This window comes from Lepidochelys olivacea, assembly GCF_965140295.1.
Source record: "Lepidochelys olivacea isolate rLepOli2 genome assembly, chromosome: 8".
Lineage (NCBI taxonomy): Eukaryota > Metazoa > Chordata > Testudines > Cheloniidae > Lepidochelys > Lepidochelys olivacea.
This window is the reverse complement of record NC_140418.1, coordinates 81,441,001-81,458,733: the sequence shown is the minus strand read 5'-3', so window position 1 is coordinate 81,458,733 and position 17,733 is coordinate 81,441,001. Positions and strand designations below refer to the sequence as shown.

The window sequence follows — 17,733 nt, the reverse complement described above, 5'->3', positions numbered from 1 at the left end:
CTAAACAGCCCAACTGCTGAGGAGCACTAGGTGAAAAGCAGCTATCAGCAAGGAGTCTTAATGTTTTCTTCATGGAGCTAGATGTTGTCAAGGATTCAGATGAACCACCCTATGAGTGTACAGGAAGCAAAACAGGATATTCTTGCTTAGGCCCTGCTTTGTGTAATTATACAACACTTGAACTCCCAAATACTCCAGAACGGATCACAGCCTTCTAAAAACAATAGCAAACGATCTTGGCATGCTGCTACTAACTGAAATGTTGTTATAAAGTAAAAGAAAAGCAACTTATTTATATTTGTGTCCATAAATTAGGCTTAGGCACACCCTTTGTGCTCTCTGAAAGTAAAGCAGGTCTTGAAATTATTTTCACCCAATTTCATTTCCTGTTTTCCAAAGAGGATCTACTCAGTCTTAGCTCTGCTTTAAAAAGGGTCACTAATTCCAGTATATTACTCTTAATTCCTTTAAAAATAAATCTGTGTATACAGGAGGAAGGAAAAAGCACACCCTTCTGTTTTTAGCCAGATTGTCTATCTCAATTAAAGAACACTGTTTGCACTATTTCTCTGAACAAGAAGCAGACAGGTTAATGTGTGAATGCTCTCTGCTTTCAAAAAGCTGTCCCCCCCTCGTTCCACTGAAATCAGTGGGACTACTCACGTAAGTAGTAATAACCATAATAATACCTAGTTCTGATGCAGCACTTTTAATCAGTAGATCTCAAAGCACTTCAGGGTTGGGTCTGACTACTGTAGTATCCATATCTATGTTTAATTTGCTCCAGACCATTTTTGACCAGAAAATGAAAAATTTGGCTGAGGAAGAAACATTGGCTAACACAATAGGCATTCTTGGGTTTACTTTGCAGACAGGAAGGCAGCAGTTTCTGTGAAATGTGGCACAAACACTGATTGCTTAGTGCTGTTTATAGGAAAACAGAAAAACAAATCACCAAAAACTGAGATGTGACAAAAGCAAAGAAATTCAAACTGATCTAAACCCACTGAACCATATTCTGCCCTCAGGAGAAATTACACCAGACAACCCCACTAATGTCAATGGGGTTGCATGAATGTAATGAAGGCAGAATATAACCAATTGTTTGTAATTTTCCCTGCTGTTCCTTAGTTCTATTGTCCATATGGTACCTAACAGCCTACCTTGATCTGTGACCCCAGCAATATGGAAACACACTATGTTGAAGAAAAGAGGAAGGGTTAGCTTCTGCTTTGAACCTCCCTACTTCTGGTAGCTGCTTACCAATGAGAGCAAGGGGTTCACAATCTACCCATTAGTATCCTTTTGTTTTGTTTATTTTAATTTTTATTTTAATGGCAGAGTATTTAAATAAACATAGGAGGGAAATGGCTTTACAGGAGTGAAAAAGTGGACACAATTTGTGAGCCTCTCTGAATATTTAGAGACTTCTAAGAAGAAGCAGCCATGAAGTTCTATTTTTACTTCATTCTTACCATTTAAAAAATAACAACCTACTCACCCACTGGGAAAAGAACAAAGTAAAAACTGGTTACTCTGCAGCCCAAAACAGATTTCTGTGGCAGTCTACCGAGGCCATCCAGGAAACAGGTTTTTTTGGGTTGGGGTAGAGAAATGGGATGAGAGCAAAGTATATTGAATCTAATTTTGATTTTTTCTCTCCCTTTTTAGTTCCCTCTAACGTCTTCACTCCCCTTGCCCACCCCTCCTATACTCTGTCAACTTTTCTTTTCCCTTCCTCTCGATCCATAATTTAGACCCTAAGCCTCAGCTAGTTCCTGATGTATAAGCACCTGTTTGTGTCCCTATAGTTCATCAACTCTTGTAATGTTAATCTCAGTCTTACGAGATTTGTTTTTTCTCAAAGCTTCTTCTCCTGGAGTCATGTGATTACTTTTATTAAAAATGAAAATGGATTTGCATGTAAGTTTCTAACCCTCATGGTGGTAGACAAAATGTTAAAAACATGACCCTGAAGGCTTAAAAATCAGGAGCTCAAAATGTTGAGTGTTCTTTAATGTTATGATTTTTAAAACAATCTCATGATTTTGGGGTGCTTGATTCATGCTTGGGATTGACTTCCTCTGGGTTTCAGAAGTGAACTACCCCACAAAGCTCTGCATATGCACAACAGATGCTGAGGTACTTTGGCTTTCAAGCATGAAGGGAAGCATTGGCAGTACGGGGACAATCCCTGCCAAACAAAATGCAGGTGCATAATGAGAAACCAGCTGAGGAAGGTTTAATTGACAATTGGTCAAGCATGGCAATCTGAGAACTACTGTAGGCTTCCCCAGTCAAGCGGATGGTGGTGAGAGTCTCATGAAATGTTGGCCCATGGACACCTTAAAAAGCGGGGGCTTATAATGAAATCCCAAAACCACATCTTTCTTCCCAGTGAATTGTGGTAGAACTTGTTTGTCCTTCTGAGCACATGGGGAATTATGGGGAAAGCACTGGAGGACTATCAGTACTTGAGTGATTTAGCCTGAGTCCTCTCTGCAAAGTGGGTGGGTTACCAGTCTGAGTGAAAGTGATGTCTGAGCTCTGGTCTGCACCCCAGCCATGCCAGCTGCTGTGGATTTAAAGTGCCACCAAACTCAAGTGTGGGGTTTTGTGTGTGTGGATAGGAGGGGGTTTAAGGACAGCACCCAAGTAAGACCCTGAGTTAACTCTGCAGTGGAAATCATTTGTAAAAAAAAAAATGTCTGAAAAAAAATCATTTCCCCGCTCAGGCCAGGAACATTTTCCAGGATAGCTATGCCATGCGTATGGTGCACACGGTTTATACCTGCAAAACTGTGCGTTTGCTAGAATTGCTTATTTGAAACACCACCCTCTCTCTCATCCCCCTGTCAAATAAACTATACTACCCAAAGCACAGTTTTGCCAGTATAATTGCATCTACACGAGGAGTTTTTGCTGCCCAGCTATCTCAAGCGGGGATTGTATTTTTTAACACCCCTGACTGACACCCTTGAAAAAACTTGTAGTGTAGACCTGGCCTCAGCTAATCAGGTTTCACATCCTTGATAATTGTGATATCATAAAACCTAGTACGTCCCCAATCCTCTGAGTCCTCCAGCATAGATGAGACATGAATTTCTAGTGTAAAAATCCAAGTAGGAAAAAAATTTAAATAACCAAAAATTTTCAGGCTCCCTGGGTATCATGAAGAAACAAATCACACACAATCCTCTTTTTTCCTTTGCAAGTCACCTTTAATTTAAAATTAAAGTTATATTTGTAATTAACTTTCCAAAATTTTAATCCCAATGGGTCAGATTCTGGTATCTTCTGATAACTGTCCATCAGATCTTATTCCACAAGTTATCCCGGTGGCTTCGGTGGAGCCATTCAGGGAGTGAAATACTATTCAACATGATTAAGGGGATCAGAGTCTGGCCCTATTATAGACACAATCATAAGGAAAGAATGTTCCATATGATTTGTCTATGATAGATCTGCCTTGCTGCTAAATCCCTAGTCTTTCATTTAGTTTCTTGTTAGAGACTTTTGTTAAGACTTCCCAAGGAGTCCTAAGAGGACAATTGAGCCTTTATGGTTTTTTGCAGAAGTAGAGAGAAGCAATCGAGTTCTTGGTTTTCTGTTGTTGTTGATTTATTCTCTGTTCATGCTGCAAACAGTTTCTCAGGGATATATATTTTTTCTTTAAAAAAAAAAAAAGCAGGAGAGGAAACAGACTTGGTCATTGGGGGAAACTTCCAGGTAATCCACAGGTAAGACTTTCCCAAGCATACAGCTACATTATGATCAGTCCCTAAGGCAGGCAGAGTGCTAGCTTCTTTTTCTAACACTTTTCTGTCCGAGAATGTTCCTGTTAAGCTTAGTAACTGAAGGAATTCAACAGCTTCTCACAAGATGGTTCTGAAACTGAAACAATCTATTTTGGACTATAAAGTTATCAGCCAGTGGTGCAAGGCAGCAAAAAACTGGCTTAACTAGCTACCCGAGAATTCATTTTCAGCTGGTAGAGGGCCAATGTAGTGACTCCTGTGCCACTCATCCTCCAGGCCTCAGGCACATAGGCATAAGTAGGGAAAAGAAGCATAGCAAGGAACCCCAATGCATCTGGCTGATCCTAGAAGCTGAAATGGTCCCCTGGGTCATTGGCAGCTGGACATAATATAGACCAGACTTCAGGCTGATCTGATTTTCACAGTGATAGAACCAGTCTGCATTCTGTCCCAAGCATGACAAAGCTTAACTGTCTTAAACCACTTTTATTCTCTTTTTCCTCTCTAGTCCTGCACCGACACAGCTCAGACAACCAGGCAATCCAAACTGTTGTATCTGCATGACTGCATCAGTTTTAAGGTTGCTGCAGAAATTATGCCTCTTGAAGTCAATGGGATTTGAGGTCATTCAGGATCAAGCCCTTAGTTAGTGACCTGCAATAAAAAGATTTGGGTCATAGTAAGGAAAATCCTCATAGGGGTTTTACAGTATAGATGCGCATAGCCAAGCCTTTCAGCCCTCAGATCTCTTAGCTCTCTCTCAGACCTTGTCTACACTGGCAAGTCTCTGCGCAGTACAGCAGCTTTCAGTGTTGTAACTCCCGAGGTATACACACTGCCAAGCCCCTTAGTGTGCAGAAACTGTAAAAAACAGTGCAGCACTGTAAAAAAACCCAACCCAACGAGAAGCGTAGAGCTTTCTGTGTTGGGGGTACAGCACCGCGGTGCCAGTGTAGACAGCCTGGTTGATTACAGTGCTGCAGTTGGCCTCCGGGAGATGTCCTACAATGCCTGTTCTCGCCTCCCTGGTCATGGGTTTGAACTCTACTGCCCTCCCCTCAGGTGACCAACCATCATCCCCACCCCATAAATTCCTTTGGAATTTTGAAAGTCCCCTTCCTGTTTTCTCAGTGATGCGTGTAGTGATCTCAGCGCATCTTTCCAGGTGGCCATACCTGCTCCATGCACCAGGTGATCCCCCAGTTGGATCAATGCCAAGCTGCTGGACCTTATCAGCATTTGGGGAGAGGAGGCTGTCCAGTCCCAGCTGGGCTCCAGCTGCAGGAATTGTGATACCTACGGACAGATTTCACAATGCATGACAGAAAGGGGCCATGACTGGGACACACTACAGCCGATAAAAGAATTGGTTTGGTTTGAAACAATCCTAATTATTTTAACTGAAAACAAACAGAGCCCTGCAAAGCAACAGGGAATTTTCTTAAACCTTCATGTTGCATCATCTGCACCAATCACAATCACCTTCTAGCATTACAAGCACTGCACTCGTGAGCATAGCAACAAATAATAGTGGCTTTCAGCTTCAAATTGCTGCCTCAAGGCATTCCTGATCCTTATAGTCCCATGCTGCACCCCTATAATAGCCCTGGTCTCTGGCTGTTCAAACTCAGCCTCCAGACACTGAGCCTCTGCACTGCAGCCCTGAGTGAAGCTTTCACCCTTCCCTTCACAAATATTATGGAGCGTACAGCATAGGAATACTGTCATCGGCCAGGTCCAGCCTCCCATATAGGCAGCGCCAGCGGGCCTTTAAACGGCCAAAAGCACATTCAGCAGTCATTCTGCACTTGCTCAGCCTGTTGTTGAACCGCTCCTTCCTGCTGTCAAGGTTCCCCATGTATGGCTTCATAAGCCACGGCATTAAGGGGTAGGTGCGGTCTCCCAGGATCATTTCAACTTCCCCTACAGTGATATTCTGGTCCAGGAAGAAAGTCCCTGCTTGCAGCTTCCTGAACAGGCCAGTGTCCTGAAAGATATGTATGTCATACATCTTTCTGGACCAGCCTGCATTAACGTCCATGAAACACCCAAGGTGATCCACAAGCACCTGAAGAACCATAGAGAAATATCCCTTCCGATTAATGTACTCAGTAGCTAGGTGGTCTGGTGCCAGAATTGGAATATGTGTGCCATCTTTCGCCCCTCCGCAGTTAGAGAAGCCCATTTGTGCAAAGCCATCCCCAATGTCACACACATTACCCAGGGTCACGGTCTTTCAGAGCAGAATGTGATTAATGGCCCTGCACACTTCCATCAACACGAGTCCAATGGTAGACTTTCCCATTCCGAACTGGTTAGTGACCGATCGGTAGCAGCCCAGAGTAGCCAGCTTCCACAGTGCAATCGCCACGTGCTTCTCCAATGGCAAGGCAGCTCTCATTCTCGTGTCCTTGCACTGCACGGCTGGGGAGAGCTCATCACACAGTCCCATGAATGTGGCTTTCCTCACCCGAAAGTTTTGCAGCTACTGCTAGTCATCCCAGACGTGCATGACGATGTGATCCCACCATTCAGTGCTTGTTTCCTGAGCCCAAAAGTGGCATTCCACTGTGGTCAGTGCCTCTGTGAATGCCAGAAACAATCTTGTGTCATAGCTACTATGCATGGTGAGATCAATGTCACACTCCTCTTGCCTTTGTAGTTTAAGGAATAACCCCATTGCCACTCTTGGCGTGTTAGTCAGAGCAAGCAGCATACTGGTCAACACTGCAGAATTCATTCCTGCAGACCCAAGAGACAGAGCATGCATACAAAAACCATTGAAAGATGGTGCCAAATGCAGACGGAAGTACAGGGATTGCTGGGATGTGAAGCAATGCGTCACAAGGCACCGGGACAGGACCCAGGATGCCCCACGACCCCCTCCACCTCCCCACAACTCTTAGCGGCAGAAGAGGAAGAGATGCTCTGTGGGATAGCTGCCCAGAGTGCACCGCTCCAAATACCGCTGCAAGTGCCTCAAGTGTGAACACACTATTGTGCAGGCAGCTGACAGTGTGAACACATAACAGCGGTTTCCCTTCAGCGCTCTCTGAGCGCTGCTGTAACTGCTGGCGCTGTAACTCTGCCAGTGTAGACATAACCTTAGTCTAATCCGGAGTCTATTGAAGTAAACTGTATGACTCCAGTGGGCTTTAGGTCAGACTCCCTGTGGCTGCACTTGACTGTAGTCACCTTCCTCACAAACACAGCATATTTACAATCCCTTTCTGCTGCCTAGGTGCTCATGCCTGTTGCCTCATTCTTTTATCTCTCAAGATCAGAGGGCAGTTTACGTCTCTCCAAGGCAGCCAGCAGTGACTATTCCCACTGGTAGTCTAGGCAAGCAATGCCAAGTGTCTTAAGTGAAAGCAAAGCCCATTTGGCTCAGGGCAAAAATACAGAGAATCACAAACAAAATAGCTGTTCAAGAGAATATAGACGCAGCCAGACTAAAACACTATGAAAAACATAGCTAGGTTGGCTCCAGGTGTAGATCTGATTCTGATCTTGCCCCTTTAAACCAGTCTTAAACCAGAGTGGCATAAGGATGGCCATAGTTGTGGTGAATGTTATGTAGCCTGAAAACTATATTTATTGCCACTTTCCTTCTCTCTCTCTCTCTCTCTCTTTCTCTCTCAGCCCAGCTAGCTATCAGCTAGTATTTAACATCTCCCTGAAAGGAGTTTGTCCTTGATTCCAGCCAGTGGCTACAGGGCCAGTGTGGGTATTATGTCCCAGCAAAGAAAGGTGTGTGACTCTTCATTTCTCCCTCTTTCTCATCTATGGCTCTCTGAGTCCAATTGCTGTCTTCATTAGCATGAATGAATATCTCATTCTCAAGTTCAGACACTGGCACATACTTAGCTGCATTTTAAATTTACACGATTAGCTTCAGTTTTCCTTCACTTCAGTTGATCGTTTTAATTTCCTTTTTCTAATTTCCACGGGGTACATGAGAGAGCTTTTCAAAGATCTTGTTCCCATTTCAGAATAAACCTTTGGACCTTGCCTGAGGGTTGAGTTCTTTAAATTTGATACAAAAACCTAAAACATAAAAATTAGCTGAAGAGGCCACAAGGTCTACCATTAAACACTTGGGTGCTCTACAAAGTGTCCCCTACCTTCTGTTAAGAATTGGAGCAAACAGCCTCTTATGGAACAGTGTCGCTCAATGAATTAATGAAGACTTCACCTGTGGGGGGTTCTCCTTTCCTGGAACACAGATTTGAAAATTAAAGTTCTCTCTATAGCTATAAAATAACATCTCCAGTTCACCACTCTAACAGCTACAGTTCATATCAGATAGTAAGATACCCAGCCATGGCAATGAGAGAGCTCTGTTTTTTGTGTGTCAGATTCAGGGATTTCATGAAGCTAGAGACAGGTTTACATACAAAATGTACTGGTAATTGCACTCTTTGGTTATAACCATTAGTAGAGGCCAGGCTTTTAATTCCTCCCCAACTAATTTGCTATTCATTATTTACATTTGGGAATATTATTTTTAAACTATTATTAGAAAATTGCTTAGAAAGACTTTCTAACCATCAAATGGAAAAAAGCCATTTAATACCAGCATGGTCACTAATACATGTGAGAGGAAAATGTCCAAGCACGAAGACAAAACAAAGTGGAAACGTGTTTTGCTTACCTCTTCTGGCCCATGAAGTAATAGCTAGATTACAATGTAGATTTTCTGATATTCAATTATAAAGTCTTTTTCCAGGGTAACAAATGAGTTATCAATTGCAAAAAGGACTTTGGAATTGACTGGTTGGGTTATGTTTTGTATGTGCGTCTTTTCACCTCCCAGAAAGAATCAAGACTAAGCGCTGAAAGCATGATTTGGTGGGAGGAGAGGGGTTCCCGAGCTTTGTGCTCAGGTGGTGAACATCCTTACTGAAAGTTGTTCACCAATATCCCATCTTCCCCAGATCAGCAGTAATGTTGCATGATGTCTGTTAGTCTGAATTACAGTTCTTTTCCAGGCTACATCAACCAGGACAAGTGGCCATCAGAGAATTCTAATGTCCAATCAGTTTGTTGGCATTGTGAGCAAAAGAAGCTGTCAGGGCCTCCATCAAAAGATTCACAGGAGGTGAGATGGATGTTTGCAGCCTCCAAAATCACCAGAGCTTGCAGCTGCATCACTGTAAATTCTCTAGTGTAACCGCTTTAAGCCGACAGACAAGAGCTCTCCCTTCGACTTAATGATTGCACCTCCCAAGAAGCGGTAGTAGCTATGTCGGCGGGAGAGGTTCTCCCGCCGACATAGTGCTGTCCACACCAGCACTTAGGTCCATGTAACTTATGTTGCTCAGGGGAGTTGGCTTATTCATACCCTTGAGTGACGTAAGTGGTAGTGTAGAGTCTGGACAATTAGGAAGTGCTTCTTTCTTTAGATTATTTTTCTTTTTTAACTTCATTTCCTGCAGGCAGATTAAGATGGGTGGATCCCATTAATGTACACTGAAGAATGTTTAGAATGGCTGCTGAGCTAGCTAGTTTCTTATTAAAGGAAATAGAAACACATACTAGAAAGTTTTCTATTTAATTGATTGTTCCTTTTGAATCAGTTGCAGGGTTCACAAATTTTGTTGTACACTTACTGCTGTGCAATGGATTTTCAGTTTAATGGTGGGAGAGCCGAGGCCAGGGGTGGTGGGAAAAGTGCTGACTCTCTTTTACAACTGCTCTTCCCACTAACCTTTCTAAAAAATCGATATATAAAGTAAGGCAAGGCAACAGTTAATCAACTTAACATAACAAGGGGTCCAGTCCTAGCCCCAGTTCTTCCAATGGCTTGTAAGCCTGAAGAAGCTCAGCATGCTGTGTAAAGGGAGTCAAGGTGACCTGTTTTATTAATGGAAGTTTATGTGCCTGCTTGCAGGAGTCAGGGAGCAGCACTGTACATATCTTTCACCAGCTGGGACATCCATAGGACTGTAGTAACCCCTGTATAATTATGAGGGTGGGAGACAAAACCAGTTCCTGTACTTATATACACAGACAGCTTGCAGGTGTGTCTGTTTCCTCCCACTCGATTCATTGCCACACCTATGACTGCCCTTGGGAAAGGAAGGCAGTGATATAAGCATTATGTGTAGACCAAGTTGAAACAAACTCTTTTGTCAAAATCAAAACACTTCATGTAGCTGTATCCATTTTGAGAGCGGCTCACTCTATAGCCTGGTGGTTACTGCACTGGCCTAGGATTGGGGACACCCAGGTTTCAGTCTCCATGCTGCCTCTTTTAGAGCAAAGTTTTTCAACACTGATCACTCTGAGCCAGGCAGAGCAAGGACTTGGATCTGGATCTCCCACAACCTTAACCACCAGGCTACCCACACCCCTTCTGTTTCAATTCAAAAAGGGACATTTTGATGTAATCCCTTTTGTGCAAAAATGTTTGAAAGGTTTTGTTTTCATTCCACTGTACAATAAAAACATTTAGAACCCTCAAACAGTTGCTACAAAATGGAACGGAATTGTCATCCTGTATCAGCTCTAATTACATGGCCACCTCAAGGCAGATGCTCGCCCCCTTGGAATCCATGTTAGCATCTAACGGTGTAGCACCTAAATGGCCCACAGCCACACACCTCCTGGGAGCTCTGTGCAGAAGACTCAGCTGGACCCAGGTTAAGGCCTGCTCTGTGCAGCGAAGGATGTTTCTACATCTACCTCCTCTGTCTCTGGCCAATTCGAGGCCTAATGCAGCCACCAGGGATGTCTGGTGTTAACTTGAATAGATTTCCTCTTTTAATAAAGAGGGATAATAAGAATTAATTGGAGGTATTTTACAGTAAGACATGTTAAACCCTCTTCTACCTCCTTTTATCTACAGTATTATGGAATTAGTGTAACATTTGCCTTTTGTCATAGAGACAGACGCTTAGGCTAAAAGATTTTCAGTTTGCCTCAACTTTTCACATTTTGAAGGATTCTTAGTGTTCATTGTCTGAGTGCCAATTGCCGCTGCAGGTGCTGCTGGAAGCACATGATAAGGTTGCACAGAGTATTTAGCTTCTGAGCTCTCCTGACCACATCCCATTAGGTCCTTTGAACTTGAGTATTGAATTCACAGCCTCTAAAAATTCTTCCTTTGAAATTTTCAGTTAAATTTCTTTGTTCTTTTCACCTGTTAGAGTTGTTTTTTAATTACTTTTATGTCAGAGCACAGGATCAGTGAACTAAAAGCCCTATCAATTACTCTTTCCTATTTGCAATTTGATTCTGAGATGGTCATCCTCTAATCTGCTCTGAACCTTCTTCCTAAAGTCAATTGAACTTTTCTCTGGAATTACAGAAAAAGGCTACTGCCCTTTTACCTAAATTTGAAATATTCCCAGGAGAAATACTGCCCTTGTGTTCAATACATTGTGTGCATCCTCCTCTAATGCAAAGCAGACAGTCTCTCTTCCTGCTTCTATTTTAAGAAGATGGACTTTAAGACTTGAAGTCACAGGGCTGGATTTTCCATTGCCTTCAACCTTTTATAGTCCTTCACCCCAGTGTAAAGTGGCTGTAAAATGTTACCATATCACAATGATAGTACTTTTACACCAGTGCAAAATGAGTACAATGACCACCCATGGGTGCAGTACAATGTAAAATATGGCCCAAATTTTATAAGAAAAAAGGGCCAAAATTTCTAGAAAAAAGAAAAGGAGTACTTGTGGTGTCTTAGAGACTAACAAAAATTTGTTAGTCTCTAAGGTGCCACAAGTACTCCTTTTCTTTTTATGGTTACAGACTAACACAGCTGCTACTCTGAAACTTGTCAAAATTTTTAGGAGCATGAGGACAAGAAATCATTATATTCTCTTCCTTTGCTCAGAGACTCTCTTGCTGGTCACCTAAATAATTTTTTTAAAGCTACAATTTCCTAAGAAGAATAATTACAGCTTAATCTTTACCACTCTGGCAAGCTGCTGTGTGTCCACAGATGTGCAAACGTTCTCATTGGAAGCTTTCAGTGCAGTGATGCTATGAACTAGTTTTATCCTCCAGTGTTTGGATTTATGTGCCACATTGTAACTTTATTTTATCATATTATATGTTGTCTAAAACTGTAAAATTATATACAGAAATAAGTTGTATGCCTTCTAGAATCGTCAAAGGAAAATAATGTAAAATTTTTAACTTAATGTGGACGTGAATCCTTTACTCATCCTGTTCAAGATAAAGCTATATTAAAATGAGTACTTCCCATTCTTTATGGATATTTGGAAATATATATATATTACTATATGTAATATGACTATTCCCTGAATGCACGTTCATGTTGTTTTCTAACCCTATATGCTTTGAGCAGTTAGCCTTTTAAATTAAATTCTAAGGAGAGTTCTGACAGCTGTTGAACCCCCAACCCCTGCCCTGTTTAATACAAAATGATCCTTTTTTTAAATAAGAGACCATTGCCAACCTGAGCCAGAGGGCAGCATTTACCACATTATTAGACTGCAACTTGCATTGCTGATGCATCTGAGCAGCAGTTCAACTCCTCTTTCACTGTACTATACTGATAAATGTAACAGACATTGAATCACCCTCATGGTGCCTAATGCAGAATTGTTGTTAAGTAAATAAATGATGTTGTCATCAGGGTTCAGTTGTAAATAAAGTTGAATTCTAAGCTGAAAACATGCTTCTTCTGGGATTAAAATACACAGTTTTCACTTTCAAAAAACACAGTATAGCCCCAGCCTCATAGTAATATTACTTAGCACTGAGGATCTCAAAGCACTTCAGAGAGGGTGGTGTCTTTATCCCCATTTTATCCCTTTAGGAACCAATGCCTGGGAAGGTTAAGTCTCTTGCCCAAGGCAACCCAGTGATTCAGTGGCAGAACTGAGAAGAAAACCAGGTTTTCTGTCTCCTGGTCATGTCCTGTCCACGGCCTACACTTCCCCCTTATTAATACTTGGGTTGTGAACTGTAAAACCAGATTTTTTAATAATTAAGAAAGAGGGTTAAATTACCTTTATATATCATTCAAGGAGAAGAAAATCAGATGTTAGATCGCCGCTTAGTGGAATGTTTTCTTGGCCAAGTTAGGCTGGATGGGAATTCTTGAGACCCGAGCTACTGCTAGTTCAGCAGCAGGGATCCATATAAAGTGAAATTAGGCCTTTTCTCCTAACCAAGGAATGACTGACATGGGAATAAAATGTTATGGGTTAAGTTAGCCACTGGGTCAGCCAACCAAACTTTTCCAAACTATCATGGCTGAACTTTTCTTTTATTTCCAGCTTGCCTTTTTCTACTCTTGAACTGTTTTTGATCAGATTGTAAATGTGTAAAACATGTCCTGGTTCTCAAACACACACGAACTGCTTAAAGAACAACAAATAATAGACACACAGGATCACAAATAAAATACACATTGCTAAAGGTGAATAAAAGTGAGTAAGAAATACTTGCCTGCTTCATTTAGCAGAGGGATGGTCTGGGTGTTCCCATCAGTCAAGGAAGCCAGGGATGAGGATGGAGAAAGACAGGGGGAAGCAGGGCCAGACAGGCGCACATAGTGAGATGGAGGGCAATGTTCTGTTCTTGTTTACACCCAGGGAATAGCTCTGTTGATTCCAGGACCAGATCCCCAGCTGGTGTAAACTGCACTGTTGGCTGCAATATTACTATGTTGGCTTACATTAGTTAAAGATCCAGCACTCTTGACTTAAATGGAACGTCTTCAGATTTTGGCTAACATAACAGAGCAGGATTTGGCCAGAATTTAACAAGATGATGAGACAGTTTCTAATAACTTGTGAGCTAAGTCACTTTTGATTCATCTGCAGTTACCTTGGCCACCAGTTTGAGATGTAAGAGAAATGTGATGTGTATTTCAGAAAGAACAGAGGTATAACACCAGCCAGAGGTGGGAAACAAAAGGGTAAAGTTTTGCCCTAATATGTTGAGTGCCTGTTCCAGTCAGAGGAGCAAATGCCAACTCAAAAAAAAAAAGACATGAAAGAAAGCAATGGCTTGCAAATCAAAACAACCCTTTGCTTTTTCCACTGGATCTCTGCTTATGGAAGGAGCAGATGCTAGGGGAAGAGTTCAGACCTCCTCCTTCAAGCTCCAAAGGCAGCAGACTAACCTCCAGATGAAGAAAGAAATGCACTTGTAAAATGGTGGTGGCAGCTTTCCAGTGGTTAACCTGTATTGTCACAATCAATACAAGCAGGTGGCAATGATGGTTCTCTTCAAACTAATTACAGAAGATTGCAAATTGATTTTTTAATTAACCCCCTCCCTGAGTTAGGTGGGCTAGCAGCAGCTCTCCACCTGCTCTGTCACGCTGCTCAGCTCCTGAAATCATTCAGCCACCTTTTCCTTCCTTCCTTCCTTGTCTGCAAGATCCTTCTGGCTCTCCTCAAGCTTCACTAACCAAGAAGAAGAATCCCCCATGTCCTTCCCTCTGTCAGATACATATAGATCAAACTATTCACTGTGGCTAGGGATGTAATTGAACTTATCATGTTTATTTTAAATCCTGTTAATGTTTGTTTGCTGTTGCATTTTTAAACCAACTAATGGTTTTTTGTTTGTTCGTTTGTTTTTGTTTTCAGCTGTAGGTGGCAGAACTCAACTCTTGGGACATCTCCTCATCTGGTGCTGAGCGCTATGGAGTCTAAGCCTGGGTAAGTGATCCATAAAAGCTTCTAAGTAATATTATGGGGAACTTCATTTAAATCTCTTCCTCAACCCTGCTCCGTTATCCCTTCCTCAAAGCCTTTCTGGCCAAGGAGAGATGGTCATGGCTCCCTCTCAACTTCAATGCTATTTCTGGATTAGATGGAGCTCAATTAGGTCTTCTTTCTCCAACTCCCACCCCTATTCTTCAGTGTGGTCTTCCTGTCACCCCCTGAGGCTGCAGGCAAGCTCAGGACCCCAAGTTCCAATCCGTAGACAGCAGCATCACATGCAGCCACTTGAGCACTTCAAGGAGACAATATAAATCATTGTACTCTTCACAAAACAGCTGCAAGGGAAAAGAAAGTCACAGTGCCTTGCCAACTGAAGGGATTTGTGCCAGCCCCAGGTGGTGTGAAGCATAAGGCAACGGAGTGGGGTGACTGCTGACATTGCTTTAAGTGCACTAAGGATAGCAATTAAAAATTATGCTGCCTTTTGAGAGCGAGGCAAGTGTCATTTGGCACATAGAGTCAAGGGGCTGACAAGAGTGCCAGGTGAGTTTGAAAAGCTTTTCAGGGGTTGCTAGTAAACCCTTTCCCTGCTTCCATCCTACTTGGATGATGATCGTACTGAGTTGAACAGTGTTCTTTATTTGCCAGAGTTTGCCCAACAAGTGAGCTTCTTGCTTATGTCTGTTCTGCATGTACCTATTTCTGCGTCAGGGGATTACCTCAGTTGTTATGAAGGTCTGTTTTTTTGTTTGTTTGAAAGTCTCCCTTTACCATCTCTCCTAGTAGTCCTCTTTAATTACCTTATTTCTAATACTGTGGCTATATTTTTAGTAAGAAAAATAGTAGAACAGGAGCTTAAATCCATCTGTGTATGCAAGCATTTTACTGTGCATATTTCAATCTAATTCTTCCACTATTGCAATGCTCTTATTACACTGTTGCTTGTCAACAATTTCAGTCAGCTTGTGGTCTTTCATCTTTGACTCTGGGTACTTCTAGATTTTCTGCAACAAATTTATCTTTTGCATGTTTACTTCATTTGGGAAATCTGCATCCTTTAACAAAAATATTACCCTAAACATTTATCTCCATGAGAGCAAGGCAAGTAAATGTTACAGCTGAAGGGAGATTGGAAAATGCTATTTAATGCATTGGAAAATGCTATTTAAGGGAGGGACTAAACAGCTTGGGTGGTTGGGGCATTGTGTCTTCCATGTATAGGCCATTGGCTCAAATTTATATGAGTGCAGCGGTAATCCATCTGATGGAATGTAGCAGTGAAATGAAATAAGCTTGTGGGCAATCTCCAGGCCATAGCAGGTAGGTGTCAACCTAAAATATACAAATAGAAAAAAACATCACCACAATGAACTCCTCCTCAGCCACTAGAGGTTTAAGGACTGACTATACATGGAGACTGATCTTTTTTTATTTACAGGTGCCAAAGTCTCTAAAATGGAGAAAAAATACTCTAAATAATTAGGTTCTATGTTTAGAAAGAGAGAGTCTTCTTAACAAATTGCATTAATACTAGAAACATTAATGCACTGTGTACTGTTATGATTAATTGTTATTTTGGCAACCAAAAATGTGGAGGTGTCTCCCAAAATAGATAAAAGAAAGAGATGTCAAGCTAATTTTAGACATGATGTAAAAAAGACAATAAGGTAGAGGTTGGGGTCAGAAGGACTGAGAATGCAGGCTTCAGCTGAATTTGTAATGAGGTGGTTCACATTCTCCTTTCTAAATAAAGAACATGCAGACATATGACATGATGGTGAAGGGGAATGCTAGTTGTTCTCCAACTTTTTCATTCTGCAAAACAGAAAAAAAGATCTTCCCATGACTGCTTCTCCTCCCAGCTTCCGAGTCCCTCTTAATGTTCTTTATCTGTTCTGATGGTCCATGGAGAGCCCCTATCATACGCAATTATGCTTTGCTAGTAAAACAAGGAACAATACTATAATCCGATAGCATTGTCACTGAGATAAAGCATATGATAACTTATTATTTTAGTTGATCAGCAGGATGGCCTAATACCACAAGCTCCCCTCTGGTGGTTTTCATTCAGCTCATCTCCTGGTTCCTGAAAGACACAATGAATTAAAAACAACAAAGCATGGAAACTATTGCTATTCACCATGGTTTTAGAGTGAATATTGCAACCGTAACCTCAGCTGAGAAAAAGCATAGGAATTGGATACACCACATGTTATACCAGTGCCTTGCCTGGTTCCATACTGGAGGTTCCATATGGTGATTATTTAGAAAGAGGTATATCTACATAGTTTAATGAAATACATATCTGCCACCAAATTGAAAGGAGTCTTGGAATGCCTGCAGTTAATGCAAATCATCCCTGCGTTGGACACTGCTAAGTTATTATTATTGTTACATATTATTTGCATTATGGTAGCACCTAGAAGTCCCATCCAGGATCAGGAGCCCCTACGTACACATAGTAAGCTCTTCAGGGTATGGACTCTTCTTAGCTACATATTCTGGCCAAGGTTTACCATATGTCCAGGTGTTCCTGGACATTGCCTCATTTTTGAGCCTCTGTCCAGGTGGATTTTTCAAATAATAGACAATGTTCAGGATTTTTTTCGGACCAGATGGCTGCAGCTCAGAGAGAACACTGATTGGCTGCTTCCAGATTGGTCCCTCCTCTGCATTGGCAGCTGATTGGTCCATTGCCCTGCAGCCACAGCTGCCAGATTCCACCCACCCAGGCTGGGGAGTGGGTCCCACAGGGAGGTGCTGACTGATGGCTGTCGCTGTGTCCTGGGCTTGCGCCAGCTGCCTTGCCACCATGACAGGGAGCAACACTGCTTCCAACCCCTGCCACAGGTACCCCCTCCAGCTCCCACCCTTCCCCCCCCCCACCATCCCCTGCAGGGTCCTCTTTTTGGGAACCTGAAATACGGCAACTCTATTCTGGCCAGACTTAGTCCCCTAGACTTTAACTGAAGAGCACCTTTTTGTTTGTTTGTTTGTTTGTTTGTTCTTGCAGTGAACCACATTGTGCCAAAATGGCAGCTTTATCCCAATCATTTTCATGGGAGAAGGGGAAACGTCCCAGAATCTCCTTCAGTCTTTTCCACCTTTTCGGTCTTTTCCATCTTCTTTCAAGTGAGACAGTTTATTCCAACAATACAGCACATAGTTATAATCAGAAAAAAAAATTCAGGAACAAATTGTAGACACTTCCAGCATAAACCACATAATGTGTTTGTTTATCAAGTGGTGTTGCCTTCATCCTAGGTGAAAGTGATTGGGGAAGCAAATATAGAGCTTCCCCAGTGTCTTATCCCTGT

The 17,733-nt window shown here is 42.1% G+C and overlaps 1 protein-coding gene across 2 annotated transcripts in view; it reads left to right on the top strand.

Moving 5' to 3' along the window:
• ADGRL2 (adhesion G protein-coupled receptor L2) overlaps window positions 1-17,733 on the top strand; it is a 477,785-nt gene that overhangs the window by 87,868 nt on the left and 372,184 nt on the right. For both annotated transcript variants that reach the window (XM_084636460.1, XM_084636456.1), the window contains exon 2: window positions 14,339-14,410. The gene's annotated coding sequence lies outside the window, so the exon portion shown is untranslated. The remainder of the gene's footprint in view (window positions 1-14,338; window positions 14,411-17,733) is intronic.